Genomic DNA, 23,907 nt, shown 5'->3' with positions numbered 1-23,907 from the left:
CCAGGGTGTAGAGGTCTGGGTAAACTCAGGGGTTGTTAGTGACTCAGTTGTCTTGCTTTGAGGAGGGCATTCTCCCCACTTTCCCATGAATCTCACTTGTGGTTCCCCTTTATGGGAAATTCAATAACACTACTCTCCTGGCTACTGGTAGATCCATCTTCCCGGCTCCAGAGGCCCCAGCTACCTGATTCCTAGTGGCTTCATTTTTCTAAGGTGGTAAAAAAATCCTGGACAGACTGAGACCTGTGACTCTGGGGCAGGAGCCACATCTACCACCTGGCTCTTTCCCCTCAGGTGAGCTCCACTAGCTCCATCCTCCCTATTCCACTATAGGCTCCATTTCTTTCTGTTTTTTTTGTTTGTTTGTTTGTTTTTTTGTTTGTTTGGGGTTTTTTTTAGCAAGAGAGAGAGAGAGAGAGACAGGACAGAGAGATAGGAGGGAGAGAAATGAGAAGCATCAATTCTTTGTTGCAGCACCTTAGTTGTTCATTGATTTCTTTCTCATATGTGCTTTGACTAGGGGAATCCAACAGAGCAAGTGACCCCTTGCTCAAGCCAAAGACCTTGTACTCAAGCCAACAACCTTGGGCTTCAAGCCAGCCACCATGGGGTCATGTCTATGATCCAAGGCTCAAGCCAGCAACCCTGCACTCAAGCTGGTGCATCCGTGCTCAAGCTGGATGAGCCCATGCTCAAGCCAGTGACCTTGGGGTTTTGAGCCTGGGTCCTCAACATCCCAGGCCAATGCTCTATTCACTGTGCCACCTCCTGGTAAGGCTTCGCTATAGGCTCTTACACTTATTGAGCCTAAAATGCAGCCAGCAGACTGAGGTAGTCAGAGGCAGATCTTGGGGTGACTTGGGACTTTTGCTGACTTACCCCTGGACCCAATGCCAGTAAAAGCTGGCCTTGGTGTACAGCTTGACCTTCCTGTACACACCCAAGCCCAGCAGAGGCAACCACAAATGTTAGATTACTTGTCACTCCTAACAAGTTTCCAAGTCACAGGCAGTGTCTTACATTGACCTGTACCAGAGCCCTTACCAAGAGGCCCAGAACTATAACACCTAGTGGCCAGATTCAGAAAACATCAGAGCAGGACTTAATTTGCTTCATAAGCAGTATTTCCAAAGGGAGATCTAGTCAGGCACCAAAACCAACTAAGGCAAATTCCACTTCCTGTGCTGAGCACCTGCACAGCAACTCACATGCATTGGTCGGGGTATAGCCTCATAGTCAGCCAGCCTGAGTCTCAATTCGATGCACACTAGGCCAATAGCAATTAAGGTAATTAAAAGAGGAGGGTGCACATAGCCTACACAAGGGACATTCTTGGAAAACCCAGCTCAGGTGACCAAAGAGACTGTACCACTGAACCCTACTGAACACCTACTATATATAAGGTCACTCCATGAAGACTGGGAGTCATAGAGTTATGTAATACATAGAAACAAATACAAAGAGGCAACCAAAATGGGGAGATAAAGAAACAGGCCCCAAATGACAGAACAAGAGAAATCTTCAAAAAAGACCTAATTTATCAGATAAAGAGCTTTCAAAAAATGGTTATAAGGATGCTCAAGGAACAAAGAACTTCAACAAAGAGATAACAAGTATAAAAAATTACACAGAAACCATGAAAAAGAACCAGTCAGAAATGAATAATACAATCAATATCTGACAACAAGAATACACTGGAAGGAATAACCAGAAGGTTGGATGAAGTGGAGGAATAAATCAGCCATTTGGAAGGTAAGATAGAAAAGAACACTCAACCAAAGTGTATATATAAATATATATATTTATAATTAAAAAGAATGAGGATAGTTTCAAAGACCTTTGGGACAACATGAAGAGTAACAACATTTATGTCATAGGGGTACTTGAAGGAGAAGAGAGAGAGCAAGGTCTTGAGAACCTATTTGAAAAAATAATGTTCAAAAATTTTCCTAACCTGGTGAAGGAAACAGACACACAAGTTTAGGAAGTGCAAAGAGTCCCAAACAAGATGGAGACAAAGAGGCCCACACCAAGACACATCATAATTGAAATGGCAAAGATTAAAGACAAAGATCTTAAAAGCAAAAAGAGAAAAGCAGTTAGTTAACTACAAGAGAGCTCCCATAAGACAGTCAGCTGATGTCGCAACAAACACATTTCAGATGAGAATGAATTGGCATGAAATATTCAAAGTGATGAAAAACAAGAACCTACAACCAATACTAATTTAACCAGTAATGATAATGCTATCATTTAAAATTGAAGGAGAAATAAAGAGCTTCTAAGATAAGAAAAAGAAATATTAAAGGACCTTCTTTAGGGAGAAGGTCAAGGAGGAGGAGGAGGAGGAGGATAAGGATGACGAGGAAGAGAAAGAAACAGAGGAACATAAAAGAACAAAATGGCAATAAATATATACCCATCAGTAATCACTTTAAATGTAAATGATGTAAATGCACCAATCAAAAGACATAGGGTAGCTGAATGGATAAGAAAGCAAGACCCATATATATGCTGTCTACAAGAGACCCACCTCAGAATGAAGATAAACACAAACTAAAAGTAAAGGGAAAAAGATGTTTCAAATGGAAATAAAAAATGATTCAGATCAAAATACTTCTATTTGATAAAATAGACTTTAAAACAAAGGCTAAAGTAAGAAACAAAGAAGGACACTACACAATGATAAAGGGAGTAATCCAACAAAAGGATATAACCCTTGTAAATACTTATATATTCAATATAGAAGCCCCTAAATCTTTTTTTTTGAAAGTGAGATACACTATGGGATAGAGTTAAGGAGGAGAGAAATGAAAAACATTATTAACTCATAGTTGCATCACTTTAGTTGTTCATTGATTGCTTATCATATGTATTTGCCTTGACCAGAGGGCTCTAGCTGAGCCAGTGACCCCTTGTTTAAGCCAGTGACCTTGGGCTCAAGCCAGAGATTTTTGAATCATGTTGATGATCCCATGCTTTAGCCAGCAGCTTTGGGGTTCCAAACTGGGGATCTCAGCATCCCAGGTCAATGCTCTATCTACTGTGCCACCATCGGTTAGGCGCAGCACCTAAGTCTTGATTTACATAAAGAGAGAAAGATTGACTGTAATACAGTCATAAAAGGGGATTTTAACAACTCATTGACATCGATGGATATATCTACCAGACAGAAAATCAACAAGAAAATGGCAGCCTTAAATGATACATTAGATCAGAGCATTTTTTGATATCTTCAGAGCATTTTATACTAAAGCAGCAAAATATATATTTATTTTGATTACACGTGAAACATTTTCTAGGATAGACCTCATGTTAGGACACAAAGCAAGCCTCAATAACTGTAAGAATATTGAAATCATATAAAGCATCTTCTTTGACCATAATGGTGTGAAACTGGAAATCAATCACAAGAACAAAACCAAAAAACACACAAAGACATGGAAGCTAAGTAATATGTTATTAAACAATGAATGGATTGACAATGAGATCAAAGAAAAAATTAAAAAATACCTTAAAACAAGTGAAAATGATAACACAACAGCTGTGTCTGTGAGACTCAGCAAATGCAGTTCTAAGAAGGAAAATTCAAAGAATTACAGGCTTACCTCAAGAAACAAAGATCTCAAATGAAAAATCTACTTTTACACTATAAGGAACTTGATAAAAGAATAACAAACAAAGCACAAAGTGAGTAGAAGGAAGGAAATAATAAAGATCAGAACAAAGTTAAAAAAACAGAGTCTAAAAAAAAAGTACAAAAGATCAATGAAACCAAGAGTTGGTTCTTTGAAAAGAGAAACAAGATTGACAAACCTTTAACCAGACAGACACATCAAGAAAAACAGAAAAACAGAGAGAGGACCACAATAAATAAAATCAGAGATGAAATAGAAGTAACAACTGACACCAAAGAAATACAAAAGATTGTAAGAAAATATTACAAACAATTATATGTGAACAGAGTGAAAAATCTGGACAAAATGGATATATTCTTAGAAACGTACAATATTCCTAAACTGAATCAGGAAGAATAGATAGAATATAGCTAGTGAAATTGAAGCAGTAATAAAAAACTCCCAACAAACAAAAGTCCTGGACTGAATGACTTCACAGGTGAATTTTACCAAATATTCAAAGAAAAAGTAACACCTATTCTTCTCAAACTATTCCAAAGAGTTCAAGAGGAGGGATGACTCCCAAACTCATTTTAATAGGCCAGCATTATCCTACCTCCAAAACCAAATAAAGACACTATAAAGAAAGAAAATTATAGGCCAATATCCCTATGAACATGAATGCTAAAATCCTCAACAAAATACTAGCAAACCAGATCCAGCAATACATTAAAAAGGTAATAAATATACCACAATCAAGTGGGATTTATGCCAGGGATGCAAAGTTGGTACAACATCTGCAAATTATAGACTTTATTTATTTTTTAATTTTTAAAGACTTTATTTACTCATTTTAGAGAGGAGAGATAGAGAGAGAAGGGAGGAGCAGGAAGCATCAACTCCCATATGTGCCTTGACCAGGCAAGCCCAGGATTTTGAACTGGCAACCTCAGCATTCCAGGTTGACGCTTTATCCACTGTGCCACCACAGATGTGGCCAACATCTGCAAATTATAAATGTAATACACCACATAAACAAAATGAAGGATAAAAATCACATAATTATATCAATATATGAAGAAAAAGCAATTGTTAAAACTCAGCACCCATTTATGTTAAAAACTCTCAGCAAATTAGGAATAAGTGGAACATACTGTAGTGTAGTAAGGCTATACATGGCAAACCCACAGCTAACATCATACTCACTGGGCAAAAAAACAAATGTTTCCCTTAAGATCAAGAACAAAACAGGGCTCTGGCCAGTTAGCTTGGTTGATTAGAGCATCATCCAGAGACACAAAGGTTATGGATTTGATCTCTGGTCAGGGCACATACAATAACAGATTGATGTTTCTGTCTCTTTCTCTCTTTCTCTCCACTCCCCTTTTCTCTCTCTCTAAAGTCAATAGATAAAATAAAATATAAAAAAAGAACAAAATAAGAATGTCTGCTATTGCCACTCTTATTCAATATAGTATTAGAAGTCCTAGCCACAGCAACTGGAAAAAAAGAAGAAATAAAAGGCAGCCAATTTGGAAAGAAAGAAGTAAAACTCATTATTTGCAGATGACATAATATTGTATATAGAGAACCCTAAAGATTCCACCAAAAAGCTCCTATAACTGATAAATGAATTTAGTAAAGTAGCAGTATACAAAATAAATATTCAGAAATCAGTTGAATTTTTACACACTAATAATAATCTATCAGAAAGGGAAACGTAAGAAAGCAATCTTGTTTATAATTGCTTCAAAAGAATAAAATACTAGAAATAAATTTAGTTAAGGATGTAAAAGATTGAACGTAGACAATTATAAGACACTGTAGAAAGAAATTGAAGAAGATACAAAGAAATGGAAGCATATACCATGTTGATGTATAGGAAGAACTAACATCATTAAAATGTTTATATTACCCAAAGCAATATATAGATTTGATGCAATTCCTATCAAGATACCAATGATGTATTTCACAGAATGAGAACAAATATTTCAAAAATTTATATGGAACCACAAAAGACCCCAAACAGATACAGCAATCTTTAGAAAGGAAAACAAAGTTGAGGAATCAGACTACCTGATATCATACTACAAGGCTATTATCATCAAAACAGCATGGTACTGGCATAAAAACAGATATATAGATCAATGGAACAAAATAGCCTAGAAATTAACCTATGCCTATATGATCAATTAATACTTGACAAAGGAGGCAAAGCAAACCAAAGAAAAACCAAACAAATGGAGCCACATGAAACTAAAATGCTTTTGCACAGCAAAGGAATTCATCAAGAAAATGAAAAGACAACCCACTGAATGGGAGAACATATTTGCTGATACATTTGACAAGGGTTTAATATCCAAAATTTATAAAGAACTTATAAAACTCAAAAATATGACAAACAACCCAATTAATAAATAGGCAAAGGACCTTAATAGACATTTCTCCATAGAAGACAAGTCAATGGCCAATAGACATATGAATAGACGCTCAACATCACTAATCATCAGAGAAATGAAAATTAAAACTACATATCACCTCACACCTGTGAAAATGGCTATCATCGATAAATCAACAAACAAGAATTGGCGAATATGTGGATAAAGTAGAATCCTCATGCACTGTTGGTGGGAATGCAGATGGGTACAGCCACTGTGAGTAGCAGTGTGAAGTTACCTCAAAAAATTACAAATAAAACTGCCTTATGACCCAACAATTTCACTTCTAGGAATATACCCAAAGAAATCCAAAACACCAGTTTGAAATAATATATGCAACCCTTTGTTCATTGCAGCATTATTTTCAATAGCCAAGATTTGTAAGTAGCCCAAGTGCTTACCAGTATGTGAGTGAATAAAAAAAGCTGTGGTACTTGTACACAATGGGATACTACATGGCCATGAAAAAGAAGAAAATTGTACCTTTTGCAAAAGTATGGATAGACCTAGAGAGCATTATGCTAAGTGAATAAGCCATTCAGAGAAAAACAAGAACCATATGATTTCAGTCATATGTGGAATCTAATGAAGAGAATGAACTAGCAAGCAAAATAGAAACAAACTCAGAGAGAGCAAGCTGACAGCTGTCAGTGATGGGGGCTGGGTGAGTGGGGTGGAGGTATTAAGCTAAAAAGAACAAAGAGAAAGTAAAAGCTCATGGACATGGACAACAGTGTGGTGCTGGCTGAGGGTGGGGGTTAGGTGGAGAAGGGTATAGAGAGGATAAATGCTGATGGACAAAGATAGGGGCGGTGAACATACAATACAGTGTACAGAGATGTGTTGTTGAATTGGGCATCTGAAACCTGTATAATTATGTTAACCAGTGTCACCCCAATAAATTCAATTTAAAGTTAAAAAAGAAAAACAATTAAAATCTTAGAAAAAAAAGAGAAACGATGTTGTTAGTGAGACAGCAGAATCAAAGACAGTTACTCAGTGAATGCAGTTAGAAAAAAGAGAGAGAGGATAGGTCACAGGAGGCGGGAAGAGGAAGGACTGAGGGAGAGTTGCTTGGAAGAAAGCAATAGGACCATCTTTAACACCACAGATAAGGAGCTAATGGACAGCAATGGCTAGTGGAGCAAGGTCCCAGAGGAGAGGGGAGGGACTGAAGACTTAACCATGACTACAAGGAGGAATTGGTCTTTAACAGAAGACTGGCACTACCTCCTTCAAGACTGAAAGGGAAGATGGGTGAGGATGCAGTAAGTGTATGCATGAGGAGGTTTTGAGGGCAACGCAGAAGGAAGGTGGAGAGGGCAGGAATTTGAGGCTTCATACCTGGTGATTCATAGTCTCTGGGGAGGAGTTGGGATTTTGTTAAAAATGAGGCAGATGAAGGAGATAAATTAGGTAACTCAAGGAAAATGTTAAAGAATTAGAGACACTGTTGAGAGAAATGATGCTGGTGGGCTCATTGGCCTAAAGGACCATAGAGTTGAGGATGCTGGTGAAAAAACAAGGGATATAAGCTCAGCTACATGAAATTAATAGATGAAAAGGAGGGAAGGTCATTTCAAAACAACACTGAAGAGGAAGTGAAGGCTCAGAGGCATATAAATGGGATGAGAGTTTAGCTTTTTCACCATGAAATAGAGGCTTCAGAACAGGGAAGACTGGAAGGTGTGTCCACAATGGGAAGAATTAAAACAGGGAAGCAGTGGAAGGGTGAATTAACTAGGGGCATGGAAGGTCAGATTAATGTGGGGATGGACAAAAGGCCTGCTTTGTAAATAAAGATCTTGAATGACGGGAAGGGAGGCTGAAATTCTTGCTGTCTCTTTTCCATGTGTCGCATCTTAGTGCAGGAGGCAGCACTGGAGGTAGCAGGGCCTGGTTTCATACTGCTCCAAGCCTTAGTCCCTCTTTCAATGCTCATGAGAAGCCACAAGTCATTAAAGAGCTTCAGTACAGCCCAGCCCTGGAGAAAATGAGCAGGACTATTGAGAAATGGCCAGAGTCCAGCACTGTTTGAGTTGGGATCTTCCAAGAGTTAGTATGTTTTCCCAGCTCTGAAGGACCTTCCACTTCCTGTAGAAACTCTAGGAAATGAAAAAGGACGCTCCAGATTGTCTCCCACAGAGCAAAAGCCAGAAAAAGCAGAAGCCTGGGTTTTGGAACAGATGAGGGGCTAAATGTGACAATGACAGACTTCCATTTTCTGGGGTGGGAAGGACGGAAAGCCAGTTCTCTGAATTTCGGTTCACAATAATCAATTTGCTGAAATTTGCCCACTCTGTCATTTAACCAAAATGTTGTTTTTTTAAAAGTTATATGTATAGTTTATAACAATTTGCAGGGTTGGGTGGATTTTAACTACTTGTGAAGATTTCTACAAAGTAACAGTTGACTAATTTAAAGTTTAGTTTAGCTTTAATTTATTTGCAGCTGTTTCACTGAAGTTGTTTTGCCCTCGTTGGCCAAAGTTCAGTGTATTCTAAGTTTTTCCTTGCTTTGAATCTATGACTTTTGGGAATTAGAATTTCTTGTGTATTTTGCTCCACAAGTGTTGTGCAATGATTGAAATGTCAAAAATGTTATAAACATCTATTGGAAAGACGGATTTTTCTTTTCCAAAACATTTTCAATCCAATAATTTGCCTTTCTTTATCTTTTTTTTGCATTTTTAATTTTAATAGCTGTATAGGTAGAGACTGAAATAGGGCCATACTGTATTTCCATGCTAGTTGGTATATGCTATTAATAGTTACTATAATAAGTGATATAATTAATTATATAAACTCCATTATAAACTCATTGGTTCCAAATAATTTTTCTTAGATGTCATGAAAACCGATAAATGGACCCCTGGCCATAATGACATCTGTCCCTGTAGAATTTCTGCCACATTCATTCATATCACAATAGGAAGACTACTTTAGGAAGAGCTCTGCTTATTCTTATCTTTGATTATGTAGTTTTATTACTTCTATATAGTTACTTTTATTTTATTTTGTAATTGTTTAACAGTTTTAGTGAGATATAATTTATTTAACCTTAAGTTCATCCTTTAAAAATACATAATTTATAGTGGTTTTTAGTACATTCACAAAGTTGTATATCCATTACTACAATCAAATTTCAGAATATCTTTATTGACTATGAAGAAACCCCACAACCAGTCGTAGTTACTCTCCATTTCCTCCTCTTCTCAGCCCCTGGCAACCAATGATCTACTCTCTGTTTTCATGAGTTTGCCTATTTTAGATATTTCATATAAATGGAATCATACAATATGTGGTCTTTTCTGTCTGGCTTCTTTCACTTAGCATGTTTTTGAGATTCATCTACGTTGTTGCATATATCAGTATTTCATTTCTTTTAAATAATGAACAATATTCCATTGTATGACTATATCACATTTTGTTTATTCATTCATCAGCTGATAGACATTTGGATTTCTTCCCACTTTTTGGCTATTCTGAATAATGCTGCTGTTAATATTTGTATGCATGTTTCTGTGTTAGCATATCTTTTCCATTCTCTTGAATATATATGTAGAAATGGAATTGCTGGTATGATACCTATTGTAAGTCTATATTTAACTTTTTGAGGAAATATGTAAGATGTTGCCAAACTTTTCTACATCATCTGTACCATTCTACATTTCCACCAGAGGTGTATGAGGACTCTAGTTCTCCACATTTTCACTAACACTTGTAATTGTTGATCTATTTGTTTATTTTTTAAGTTTTAAATTAATGGTTCACAGCCCTGGCAAGTTGGTTCAGTGGTAGAGTGTGGGCCTGGTATGTGGATGTCCACAGTTCAATTCCTAGTGAGGGCACACAGGAGAAGTGATCATCTGCTTCTCCATTACTCCCCCTCCTCTTCTCTCTTTCTTTTTCTTCCCCTCCTACAGCCATGGCTCAATTGGTTCTAGCGAGTTGGCCACAGGTGCTGAGGATGGCACCCTGGAGCCTCCACCTCAGGCACTAAAAATAGCTTGTTTTTTTAAAAAAACCAAGTCCCAGATAGGCAGAGCATTCCCCCTACCTCCCCCCCGCACACACACACCATATGGGGCTTGCCAGGTGGATCCTGATCAGGGTGCATGCAGGAGTCTGTCTCTCTGTCTCCCCTCCTCTCACTTAAAAATAAATTAACAGTTCACGCACAATACTAAATGAATTTCAGGTGTACAACCTCATGATTAAACAGTTATATAACTTACAAAGTGATCACTTCAATAAATCTAGTACCCATCTAACACCATATATAGTTATTACTATAGTATCAGCTATATTCCTTATGTTGTACTTCACATTATTGTGACTATTCTGTAACTAACAATTTGTACTTTTAATTTTTATTACCCTTTTAACCCATTTCCCAAACACTCTCTTCTGACAGCCATTAAAATATTCTCTGTATCTGTAAGTCTGTGTCTGTTCTGCTTTTTTTAATTTTGTTTTTGAGATTCCACACATAAGTAAAATCATCTGGCATTTGTCTTTCTCTGTCTGACTTACTTCAGTCAGCATAATACCTTCTAGGTCCATCCATGCTGTTGCAGATTTCATTCTTTTTTATGGCTGAGTCATATTCTATTGTATATATGCACAACTTCTTTATCCATTTATCTATTGATGGGCACTTGTGTTGTTTCCATATCTTGGCTATTGTAGAATATGCTGCAATAACCATATGGATGTATGTCTTTTTGATTTAGTATTCTGAGTTATTTTGGATGAACACTCAGAAGTGGAGTTACTGGGACCTTCTCTGTCTCTCATTATAAACTTTGTATGGTATAAGTATCGATATCCCAGCTTTTTGTTTGTTTGTTTTCATTTTCATGAATATCTTTTTTCATCTTTTTACTTTCAGTCTGTGTGTGTTTTTCTATCTGAAGTGGGTCTCCTATAGGCAGCATTTTTGATGGTCTAATTTTGTTATCCATTCAGTCACTATATGTCTTTTGATTGGATAATTTAATTCATTTGCACTTAAAGTAATTGTTGATACATAGATGCTAAAATTCTCAACAAAATATTAGCAAACCAGATCCAGCAATACATCAAAAAGATCATACATCATGGTCAAGTGGGATTTATTCTGGCGAGGCAAGGTTGGTACAATATTTGCAAATCAATAAATTGGATTCATCACATAAACAAAAAAAAAAAGGATAAAATGACATGATTATATCAATAGATGCAGAAAACTATTTGATAAAATCCAGCATCCATTTATGATAAAAATGCTCAGCAAAGTGGGAATATAGAGAACGTACTTTAACATAATAAAAGCCATCTATGACAAACCCACAACCAACATCATATCCAATGGAACAATGCAGGGGTGTCCCCATTCACCACTTCTGTTCAACATAATTCTGAAAGTCCTAGCCACAGCAATTAGACAAGAAGAAGAAATAAAAGGCATCCAAATTGGAAAAGAAGACGTAAAACTATCATTTTTTGCTGATGACATGATATTGTACATAGAAAACCATAAACTCTCAGTCAAAAGACTACTAGACCTGATAAATTAATTTGACAAGGTGGCAGAATATAAAATTAATGTTCAGAAATCAGTGGCAGTTTTATATACAAACAATGAATTGTCAGAAAGAGAAATTAAGAAACAATCTCCTTCACTATTGCAACAACAACAAAAAAATAAAGTTCCTAGAATGAAATTTAACCAAGGAGGTAAAAGACTTGTACTCAGAAAATTATAAGACATTGAAAAAAGAAATTAAAGAAGATACAAAAAGTGGAAGCATATACAGTGTTCATGGATAGGAAGGATAAACATTATTAAAATGTCTACACAGCCTGACCTGTGGTGGCACAGTGGATAAAGTATTGACCTGGAACACTGAGGTCGCTGGTTCAAAACCCTGGGCTTTCCTGGTCAAGGCATATATGAGAGTTGATGCTTTCTGCTCCTCCCTCCTTCTATCTATCATCTATCTATCTATCTATCTATCTATCTATCTATCTATCTATCTATCATCTATCTATCTATCTATCTCTCCTCTCTAATATGAATAAAGTCTATAAAAAAATGTCTACACTTCTCTCTCTTCCCCTCCCGCAGCCAAGGCTCCATTGGAGCAAAGTTGGCCCGGGCGCTGAGGATGGCTCTATGGCCTCTGCCTCAGGCACTAGAATGGCTCTGGTTACAACAGAGCAACGGCCCAGATGGGCAGAGCATCGCCCCCTGGTGGGCATGCTGGATGGATCCTGGTTGGGCGCGTGCAGGAGTCTGTCTGACTGCCCCCCCTGTTTCCAACTTCAGAAAAATACAAAAAAAAAATCTATACTACCCAAAGCAATCTATAAATTCAATGCAATTCCTATTAAAATACCAATGGCATACTTCAAAGATATAGAAAAAATATTCCAAAAATTTATATGGAACCAAAAAAGAACATGAATAGCCTCAGCAATTTGAAAATGAAGAATGAAGTGGGAGGTATCACACTTCCTGATATCAAGTTATACACAAGGCCATTGTAATCAAAACAGCTTGGTACTGGCATAAGAATAGGCATACAGATCAATGGAACAGAACATAGAACCCAGAAATAAGCCCACGCCTTTATGGACAATTTATATTTGACAAAGGAGGCAAGAGCATACAATGGAATAAAGACTGTCTCTTTAATAAATGGTGTTGGGAAAATTGGACAGGTACATGCAAAAAAAATGAAACCACACCAACAACTTACACCATTCACAAAAATAAACTTAAAATGGGTAAAAGACTTAAATGTAAGTCACGAAACCATAAACATCTTGGAAGAAAAGATAGGCAGTAAACTCTCTGACATCTGCCATAGCAATATTTTTGCCAATATATCTCCATAGGCAAATGAAATAAAGGACAAAATAAACAAATGGGACTACAGTATATCAAACTAAAAAGCTTTTGCACAGCAAAAGAACACTATTAACAAAATAAAAAGACAAGCCACACAATGGAAGAATCCATATGCCAACACGTCTGATATGGAATTAAAAACTAAAATTTATAAAGAACTTGTAAAATTCAACACCAGGAAGGTAAAAAATTCAATCAAAAAATGGGCAAAAGAAATGAATAGACACTTCTCCAAAGAGGACATACAGATGGCCAATAGGCATATGAAAAAATGTTCAACATCACTAATCATCAGAGAAATGCAAATTAAAACCACAATGAGATACCACCTCACACCTGTCATAATGGCTCTCATTAACAAATCAACACACAACAAGTGCTGGCAAGGGTGTGGAGTAAAGGGAACCCTCCTGCACTGCTAGTGGGAATGCAGACTTGTGCAGCCACTGTGGAAAATAATATGGCCTTTCCTCAAAAAATTAAAAATGGAACTGCCTTTTGATCCAGCTATCCCTCTTTTAGGAATATATCCTAATACCAAAACTCTGATTCAAAAGAAGATATGCACCCCCATGTTTACTGCAGCATTGTTTACAATAGCCAAGATCTGGAAACAGCCCAAGTGTCTGTCAGTGGATGAGTAGATTAAATAGTTGTGGTACATATACACAATGGGATACTACATGGTTGTGGAAAAGAAGGACATCTTACCTTTTGCGACAACATGGATGGACCTGGAGATTATTATGTTAAGTGAAATGAGCCAGGCAGAGAGAGTCAAATATCAGATGATCTCACTTATATGTGGAATCTAATGAACAAGGTGAATTGAGAAACGAAATAGAGGCAGAGGCAGGGTCACAGGGAACAGAGGGACAGCTGTCAGAGGGAAGGGGGATGAGAGGATGGGATCAGAGAAGGTGAAGAGATTAGTAAAATTATATATACATAACACATAAATACAGATAACAGGACAGCAAATCTAAGAGGAAAGGGAAGAGGGAGTTAGGAGGAGGGGGCAAAGAGGGTGTAATGGGAGACAGGTGGTTGGGGGTGACGGTGTTATATTGCGTGGGACACATATTCATGTGTCCCACAATAAATTAAAATTAATACAAAAATTTTAAAAATCTAATCTATAAATAAATAAAGAAATAAATACATAAATAAATATTTTATTTACCAAGTTTAGAGAGAGGAGATAGAGAGAGAAAGGAGGGCAGGGCAGGAGGTGTGGGAAGCATCAGTTTGTAGTAGTTGTTTCTCATATGTGCCTGAACTAGGTAAACCTGGGGTTTCAAACTGGCAACCTTAGCATTCCAGGTTGACACTCTATCCACTTTGCCACTCCAGTTTAGGCCTCTGCTGGGTTTTACAGCCAGAAGTTATCAGGACTTCTCTTCTTGCCACTAGAACTTCAGAGGGCACTTATGTGAGGCTAGGATTCCTAGCTCTTCAAGGCCAACCTCCACAGTTGAGATATTCCTCTCAATTTTTAACCCCATATGTGAGTGGGGAACCATACCCTTCTGCATCTCTGTGCCTCCAACCAGTCTCACTATGACTTCTTCTATACATCCTTAGTTACAGACCTTCTGTTCAGGTAGATTCCAGGTGGATCTGAATGATGTTTTTTCTGTAGTTTAGTTGTAATTTTGATGTAGTTGTGGGAGATTTTGAGTATGTTTACTTACACTGCTGTCTTGATTGGAAGTCTGTTAATCTTTTTTATTGTGATCATCCTAGTGGTTATGAAGTAGGATCTCTTTATTTAGATTTGTATTCTTCTAATGAGTTATGATATTCAGCATCTTTTCATATGCTGTTGGCCATTTGTATCTTCCCTGGATTCTTTCAAGATTTTCTCTATGTCTTTGATTTTCTATGGCTTCAGTATTTTCTGAACCTTGAATATTCTTCAGTATTTTATGCCTAGTTATAGATTTTCTTCAATATTTATCCTGCTTGGTGTTCTCCAAGTTTTCTGTATTTGTGGTCTGGTGTCTGACATTATTTCAAAAAATTCTCAGCCATTATTACTTTAAATATTTTTCTTTCCTTTCCTCTTTCTTTCTTTCTTTCTTTCTTTCTTTCTTTCTTTCTTTCTTTCTTTCTTTCTTTCTTTCTTTCTTTCTTTCTTTCTTTCTTTCTTTCTTTCTTTCTTTCTTTCTTTCTTTCTTTCTTTCTTTCTTTCTTTCTTTCTTTCTTTCTTTTTCTGTCTTCTCTGGTATTCCCATTACATATATTTTGTTGATATTTTTGTTGATTTTTTTTTCTTAGAGGAGAGAAAGAGAGAGGAAGAGAGTGAAAGAGGGGGCAGAATCATGAAGAATCAACTTATAATAGTTACTTTCTGTATGTGCCTTGACTGCACAAGCCCAGGGTTTCAAACCAGTGACCTCAGCATTCCAGGTTGACACTTGATCCACTGCGCCACCACAGGTCAGACCTAACATGTGTTTTGTTATTATTGTTCTATAGTTCTTGAATATTCTGTTCTTTTCTTTTTCTTTTTTTTTTAAATCCTTTTTTTCTCTTTACTTAAGTTTGGATAGTTTCTATTGCTGTATCTCCAGGTTTACTGATTCTTCCCTCATCTAGTGATTAGCCCCATCAAAAACATTCTTCATTTCTATTATGACATTTTTAATGTCCAGTACTTTCTCTTTTTTTCTAGTACTTTCTTTTGATTCTCAAAATTTTCTTCTCTCTGCTTATATCACCCATCTATTCTTGCATATTATCCACTTTTTCTGTTAGAGTCCTTAGCATATAATCATAGTTATTTTAACTTCCCAGCCAGATATTTACAAAATCTATTCCACATCTGAGTATGGTTCTGATTATTGTTTTGTCTTTTTAAACTGTGTTTTATGCCTTTTAGTTAGCCTTGTAATTTTTTGTTGAAACTGGACAGGATATATTGGATAAAAGGAACTGAGGTAGATAAGCCTTTCATATGAGGTTTTGTGTTTGTCTGGCTAGGGAGGTAGGCTGAGTTTACTGCAACTCTGGGAAGAGAGGCTAAAACTACTTCTTCTTAAATAGGGCCTGGTACTTGCAATTCTTTTAATTATAATTCCCTTTATTATACCGGAGCCCTGTTGATGTGCTAACAAGGTGTAGGAGGAGGCAAAGTAGTATATAGTCTTATGATTAAGTTTCAGTCTTTCAGTGAGCTTGTGTCCCTGGCCTGTGTTGTTCACAAATGCTTCTGAGTTTCTCTCCCCTACTTCCCAACTTAGCCTTAGAATATGAAGGCTAGAAGGAGCTGAAGTTAGGTATTTCCCTTCCTCCATGTCACTTCGGCTACTGTAAAACCCAAGATGGTTAGGCTCTGGTAAAAGAGTTTCCTTTGAGGGCAGGCCTTACTAAGGAGAACATATAGTTCTGGGCATATTTTGAAATAGTTACTTTTCTGTTCCTCTGCTGAAAGCAAGAGGAAATTTTCTTGGATCTTCATACTGATCATTGTGTAGGGCTTCTAGTTCTTGTCAAACCAGAAACCAGCTATGTATCTTCTTTGAAGAAATGACTATACAAATATTTACCCCAATTTGAAATTGGGTTATTTTTGTTTTTATTGGTGAATAGTAAGGATTAGTTATATAGTCTGGGTACAAGTTTTTTTTTTTTAATTTTTATTTATTGAATTTAGAGAGAGAGAGAGAGAGAAAGAGAGAGAGAGAGAGGAACATTGATCTGTCCCTGTATGTGCCCTGATTGGGAAATCAAACTAGCAACCTCTACACTTCTGGATGGTAGCACCAACTGAGTTATCTAGCCAGGGTGGGGTACAAGTTTTTTTTTTAATAAGATACGTGATTTATGAATACTTTCTCCCATTCTATGGATTGTCTTTTTATTTTCCTGATGCTGTGCTTCGAATCATGAAAGGTTTTTGTTTTGGTGAAGTCTATCTAATTTTTTCTTTTGCTGCTTATGCTTATGGCATCATATCTAAGAAACCATTGTCTAATTCAAGGTCAAAATTTACTGTTGTATTTTCTTATAAGAATTTCATAGTTTTAGCTCTTACATTTAGGTCTATGATCATTTGAGTTAATTTTTGTATGTGGTGTGAGGTAAAGGTTCAACCTTATTCATTTACACATGGATATCTTGTCCTAGCAGCAGCATTTGTTAAAAAGACTTGTCTTTCCCCAGCGGGAGGCTGTCTGACTGCCTCCCCGTTTCCAGCTTCAGAAATATATATAAAAAAAAAAAAAAAAGAAAAGAAAAGAAAAGTAAGGGTTTATTTCTGGACTCTCCATTATATTATATTATATTGCTCTATATGTCTATACTTATTTATGCCTATACTACACAGTTTTGATTACTTTGTAGAAGAGTTAAAATCAGAAAGTATGAATTTTCCAACTTTTTCTCCTTTTTCAAGATTATTTGGGCAATTATGCATTCATAAAACTTCCATATGAATTTTAGTTATGGATTGATAATTTCTGTAAGCAAAAACAAATAAACAAACAAACAAATAAATAATAGGCAGCTATGATTTTTTTCAAAAGATTTCATTTATTGATTTTACAGAGAGAGGAAGATGCAGGGATGAGAAGTAGTTGCTTCATTGTAGATGTTCATTGGTTGCTTGTCATATGTGCCTTGACCAGGCAAGCCCAGGGTTTTGACCCAGTGACCTCAGCATTCCATGCTGGTGTTCTGTCCACTGTGTCACCATTGGCTAGGCAAAGCAGCCATGATTTGGAGAGCATTTTCATTTTACAATAGTAAGTCTTTTAATCCATGAATATGTGATAGTTTTACATTTATTTAGACATTTAAAAATTTATCTCAATAATTTTGAGTAGTTTTCAGTATATAAATCTTGTACTTTTTTTTGCAAGACCATGAAATTTCCATTTTATTATAGTTTCATATCATACTAGTTCAAATGAATTTTTTAAAATTTATTTATTTATTTTTAAAATTAATTTTAATGGGGTGACATTGATAAATCAGGGTACATATGTTCAGAGAAAACATCTCTAAGTTACTTTGACATTTGATTATGCTGCATTCCCATTACCCAAAGTCCAATTGTCTTCCGTCACCTTCTAACTGGTTTTCTTTGTGCCCCTCCCCTCCTCCATCCTCCTCCCTCCCCTCCCCCAACCCAATCCCTCTCCTCCCCCTTCGCCCCCCCTGTAACCACCACACTCTTGTCCATGTCTCTGAGTCTCATTTTATGTCCCATCTATGTATGGAATCATATAGTTCTTAGTTTTTCTGATTTACTTATTTCGCTCAGTATAATGTTATCAAGGTCCATCCATGTTGTTGTAAATGATCCGATGTCATCATTTCTTATGGCTGAGTAGTACTCCATAGTATATATGTACCAAAGCTTTTTAATCCACTCGTCCACTGATGGACACATGGGCTGTTTCCGGATCTTCGTTATTGTGAACAATGCTGCCATAAACACGGGGGTGAATTTCTTCTTTTCAAACAGTGCTATGGAGTTCTTGGGGTATATTCCTAAAAGTGGGATAGCTGGGTCAAAAGGCAGTTCGATTTTCAATTTTTCTGAGGAATCTCCATACTGTTTTCCACAGTGGCTGCACCAGTCTGCATTCCCACCAGCAGTGCAGGAGGGTTCCCTTTTCTCCACATCCTTGCCAGCACTTATTCTGTGTTGTTTTGTTGATGGGCGCCATTCTGACTGATGTGAGATGATATCTCATTGTGCTTTTAATTTGCATTTCTCTAATGATTGGTGATGTTGAGCATTTTTTCATATGCCTATTGGCCATCTGTATGTCCTCTTTGGGGTAGTGTCTATTCATTTCTTTTGTCCATTTTTTGATTGGATTGTTTGTCTTCCTGGTATTGAGTTTTACAAGTTCCTATAAATTTTGGTTATTAACCCCTTATCAGACGTATTGTCAAATATATTCTCCCATTGTGTAGTTTGTCTTTTTATTCTGTTCTTATTATCTTTAGCTGTGCAAAAGATTTTAGTTTGATTTAGTCCCATTTGTTTATCTTGTCTTTTATTTCACTTGCTTGTGGAGATAAATCGGCAAATATATTGCTGCGAGAGATGTCAGAGAGCTTACTGCCTATGTTTTCTTCTAAGATGCTTATGGTTTTACGGCTTACAGTTAAGTCTTTTATCCATTTTGAGTTTATTTTTGTGAATGGTGTAAGTTGCTGGTCTAGTTTCACTTTTTTGCAGGTAGCTGTCCAATTTTCCCAACACCATTTGTTGAAGAGGCTGTCTTTACTCCAATGTATGCTCTTACCTCCTTTGTCAAATATCAGTTGTCATAAAAGTGTGGGTTTATTTCTGGGTTCTCTGTTCTGTTCCATTGATCTATGTGCCTGTTTTTATGCCAGTACAGGCTGTTTTGAGTACAGTGGCCTTGTAGTATAACTTGATATCCAGAAGTGTGATACCTCCCATTTTATTCTTCCTTTTCAAGATTGCTGAGGCTATTCGTGTTCTCTTTTGGTTCCATATAAATTTTTGGAATATGTGTTCTATATCTTTGAAGTAAGTCATTGGTATTTTAATCGGTATTGCATTGAATTTATAAATTGCTTTGGGTAATATAGACATTTTAATGATGTTTATTCTTCCTAACCATGAGCAGGGTATATGCTTCCACTTGTTTGTATCTTCCCTGATTTCTTTTATCAATGTTTTATAATTTTCCGAGTACAAGTCTTTAATCTCACTGGTTAAATTTATTCCTAGGTACTTTATTTTTTTTGTTGCAATGATGAAGGGGATTGCTTCCTTAATTTCTCTTTCTGACAGTTCATTGTTAGTGTATAAAAATGCCTCTGATTTCTGAGTATTAATTTTATATCCTACCACCTTACTGAATTCATTTATCAGGTCCAGTAGTTTTTTGACTGAGAATTTAGTTTTTTTTTATATACAATATCATATCATCTGCAAATAATGATAGTTTTCTTCTTTTTCAATTTAGATGCCTTTTATTTCTTTTTCTTGTCTGATTGCTGTGGCTAGGACTTCCAGAACTATATTAAATAAGAATGGTGAAAGGAGGCACCCTGCCTTGTTCCTGATCTTAAGGGGATTGCTTTTAATTTTTGCCCATTGAGTATGATGTTGGCTGTGGGTTTCTCATAGATGGCCTTTATCATGTTGAAGTATGCTCCCTGTATTACCACTTTGCTGAGAGTTTTGATCATGAATGGGTGCTGGATTTTATCAAATGCTTTTTCTGCATCTATTGATATTATCATGTGGTTTTTCTCCTTCCTTTTGTTTATGTGATGAATCAAATTGATTGATTTGCAAATATTGTATCAGCCTTGCCTCCCAAGAATAAATCCCACTTGATCATGGTGTATGATTTTTTTTTATATATTGCTGGATTCGGTTCGCTAATATTTTGTTCAGGATTTTAGTTTCTAAATTCATCAGGGATATTGGCCTATAATTTTCTTTTTTTGTGTTGTCTTTGCCTGGTTTTGGAATCAGAATTATACTCGCCTCATAAAAGGAGTTTGGAAGTCTTCCTTCCTCTTGAATTTTTTGAAATAGCTTGAGAAGGATAGGAGTTAGTTCTTCTTTGAATCTTTGGTAGAATTCACCTGTGAAGCCATCAGGCCCAGGACTTTTAATTTTTGGGAGTTTTTTGATAACTGTTTCAATCTCATTTCTTGTAATTGGTCTGTTTAGGTTTTCTGATTCTTCCAGATTAATTTTTGGAAGATTATATGTTTCAAGGAATTTGTCCATTTCATCTAGGTTGTCTAGTTTTTTGGCATACAGTTCTTCATAGTATTTTCTTACAATATTTTGTATTTCTGTTGTGTCAGTTGTTATTTCTCCACTCTCATTTCTAATTTTATTTATTTGAGTCCTCTCTCTTTTTTTCTTGGTGAGTCTGGTTAAAGGTTCATCAATCTTGTTTACCTTTTCAAAGAACCAGCTCCTGGTTTCATTGATCCTCTGTATTGTTTCTTTAGCCTCTATGTCATCAAATGCATTTTTATACAACCACTGCCACATAGCTTCTTTGGAATTATTTCAGTTATCTGCAACATGTGACTTTACCAAAGACTTTGAATCTAAAATAAACATAAAATTTCAAATTATTAACTTTTAGGTGAAAAGGGCAAGAAATGAAATCAATAGATGATAGTTAGGATTGTTCATTTCCAACAGTGCACTATGTTGAAATGTTTCTTCTGATACAGCAGTTATAAATTAGAACCTTCAAAAAACCAAGGCAGAGCTCACTTCTGTTTTTTCATATTCTAATGACACATCACATGTGAGGATGTATGCAATTTTTACTCTTTTTTTTTCATATCAGGATGCTGTGCCCCATGGTCCAAAACAAGACCTCTGATTAAGCTGGTATCAGTTTCTGATTTGTGTTTCATCTCCATGATCTCAACCATAAAGAGGTCAATAGGTTCATCTTGTTTTTTAATGGCCAAAATGGAGTCAACTACAGCCTCTGTTAAGACATCAGCAAGTTCAGCATGAACTTTAGTATGCAGAGATGATCTGGCCACATCTATGAGTGTTTCCCCGTCCATTTCTTTGTTTACTTTGATTTGTTCCAAAAATTGAAGTGCCTTTTTCTTTGCAGCTTCAAATCCTTCTGTTATTATTCTAGGATGAAGACCTTCAGAAATGTAGAGATCTGCCTGTTTCAGCAGTTCTCCAATGATTAGGACATTGGAAGTGGTACCATCACCAGTTATGTCATCCTGGGCTGTTGCTACTTTGGCTATTAAGGAGGCTGTGGGGTGTTGAATTTGCATTTAATTAAGCAGCACATGGTTGTCTTTAGTGAGCTTGATGTCTCCAGCATCAGAAACAAGCATCTTCATGGTGCCCTTAGGCCCCAAGTTGGTCCTCAGCACATCCTGTAGCCCCCGGGCCACGCTGATATTGACCACCAACGCTGCCTGGGCTCGGGCCACCTCGGCTTTGGGGTTCAGTGTCTTCACGGCCACCATAGCTGAGCCAAAAGAAAAGAAAGACAACCGCCACAAAGAACGCCCAAAGCCAGCTCGGCGTGGCCGTCAGGCGCTATCCGGGTCTTCTGGCTTTTTTTTACAAGAGTACAGAAGAGAGGAAGAACCTAGTAAAAACTGAAAGAAAATTCATTAAAAATAAAGTTAAAAAAATAATAGAATTGAAAAAGAAAGTCTGTGGTGACTCAGATAAAGGATTTGTTGTTATTAATCAAAAGGGAATTGACCCATTTTCCTTAGATGCTCTTGCAAAAGAAGGCATAGTAGCTCTGCACAAAGCTAAAAGGAGAAGTATGGAAAGGCTGACTCTTGCTTGTGGTAGGATAGCTCTAAATTCCTTTGATGATCTAAATCCTGATTGTTTGGGACATGCAAGACTTGTCTATGAGTATACATTGGAAGAAGAGAAGTTCACCTTTATTGAAAAATGTAACAATCCTCGCTCTGTCACATTATTGATCAAACGACCAAGTAAACACACACTCACTCAAATCAAAGAAGCCGTAAGAGATGGCTTGAGGGCTGTTAAAAATGCTATTGACGATGGCTGTGTAGTTCCAGGTGCTGGTGCAGTGGAAGTGGCAATGGTAGAAGCCCTGATGAAATATAAGCCCAGCATCAAGGGCAGGGCCCAACTTGGAGTTCAAGTGTTTGCTGATGCATGCTCATTATCCCCAAGGTTCTTGCTCAGAATTCTGGCTTTGATCTTCAGGAAACACTAGTTTAAATTCAAGCAGAACATTCGGAATCAGTACAACTTGTGGTTTTTGTGGACTTGAACACAGGGGAGCCAATGGTAGCAGCAGAAGTAGGCGTCTGGGATAACTATTGTGTAAAGAAACAGCTTCTTCACTCCTGCACTGTGATTGCCACCAACATTCTTCTGGTCGATGAGATCATGCAAACTGGAATGTCTTCTCTAAAAGGTTGAATTGAAGCTTCCCTGGTTATTTTCTGAATCATGAAGACTCTACAGAATGATTTTAAGAATACAGCTATGGAACTTTTGTCCTAGCTTCAAATGATTTTCAAAGGAATTTTCTTTTCCCATATGAAAAAAGGAGAGAACACTGGCAGCACCTCTTCAAGTTTCTGAGTCTGAAATTATAATTACAGTATTTTTTAAATTGCACTCTGTATACAATAAGCAGGCTGTTTTCACTCATTACACAGAATGTTTTATTTTCGCTTCTGTGATATAAAAATACATGTTAGAAAAGCATATGTTATCTACCTTATTAAATATTCCTTGAAAAACAAACAAAAAAACCCCAAGAAAACTCCCTCAAAACCAAAAAAAACCCCCAACAACCCAAAAACAAAAACAAAGGCAGAACCAAAGTACAATAAAAGAAGCTTCTGCAGCTAAAGCCTCCTAAAGCCCTAAACCTCTGACAGAAGCAAGGTAAAGCATCTTTCCTAAAAATTAAGTGGGTTTCCAGTATTTTCATGCAGTTGAGCTTTTAGAGATAGATGCTCAAGACTTATTGTTGATGTATATACCATCTTGGCTCTGGTTGCATTAAGTATGCCTGAAGAGTTTAATATCCATCCAAGTCCAAAGTTGGAAGAACACAAAAATTGGTATGGTAAAAGGCAACAGCACACTATGGAAGCACAGGCTGGTTGTGCTAGTGCAGCCCAGTAGGAGGTTTTCTTCCACAGAGGCCGAGTAGACAGTCCTGCTAAAGAGACCAATGGAATAAGGACAGTCATCATAGGAAGAGAGAGAAACATTAACTCTCCCACTTTTTTAAAAAAATAATTTTTTTATAAATAAAATCATTTTATTTATTTACTTTTGAGTTACTATAACCTATTCTTTTTAAAATTAATTTTAATGGGGTGACATTGATAAATCAGGGTACATATGTTCAGAGAAAACATCTCTAGGTTATTTTGACATTTGATTATGCTGCATTCCCATCAGTCAAAGTCCAGTTGTCTTCTGTCACCTTCTTTTT

General features: G+C 36.6%; 2 pseudogenes; one reads left to right on the top strand and one right to left on the bottom strand.

Annotated features, from left to right (window-relative positions):
- The window catches only part of LOC136388000 (T-complex protein 1 subunit zeta pseudogene), a 30,954-nt pseudogene extending 7,869 nt beyond the window's left edge, over positions 1 to 23,085 (top strand).
- A 380-nt stretch (positions 23,086 to 23,465) lies between these two features.
- Positions 23,466 to 23,680, bottom strand: LOC136387999 (phosphatidylinositol N-acetylglucosaminyltransferase subunit Y-like; annotated as a pseudogene).
- Positions 23,681 to 23,907: the final 227 nt, after the last annotated feature.

This window comes from Saccopteryx leptura, chromosome 1, assembly GCF_036850995.1.
Source record: "Saccopteryx leptura isolate mSacLep1 chromosome 1, mSacLep1_pri_phased_curated, whole genome shotgun sequence".
Classification (NCBI taxonomy): domain Eukaryota; kingdom Metazoa; phylum Chordata; class Mammalia; order Chiroptera; family Emballonuridae; genus Saccopteryx; species Saccopteryx leptura.
The sequence above is the reverse complement of the archived record's forward strand: the minus strand, read 5'-3'. Positions and strand labels throughout refer to the sequence as shown.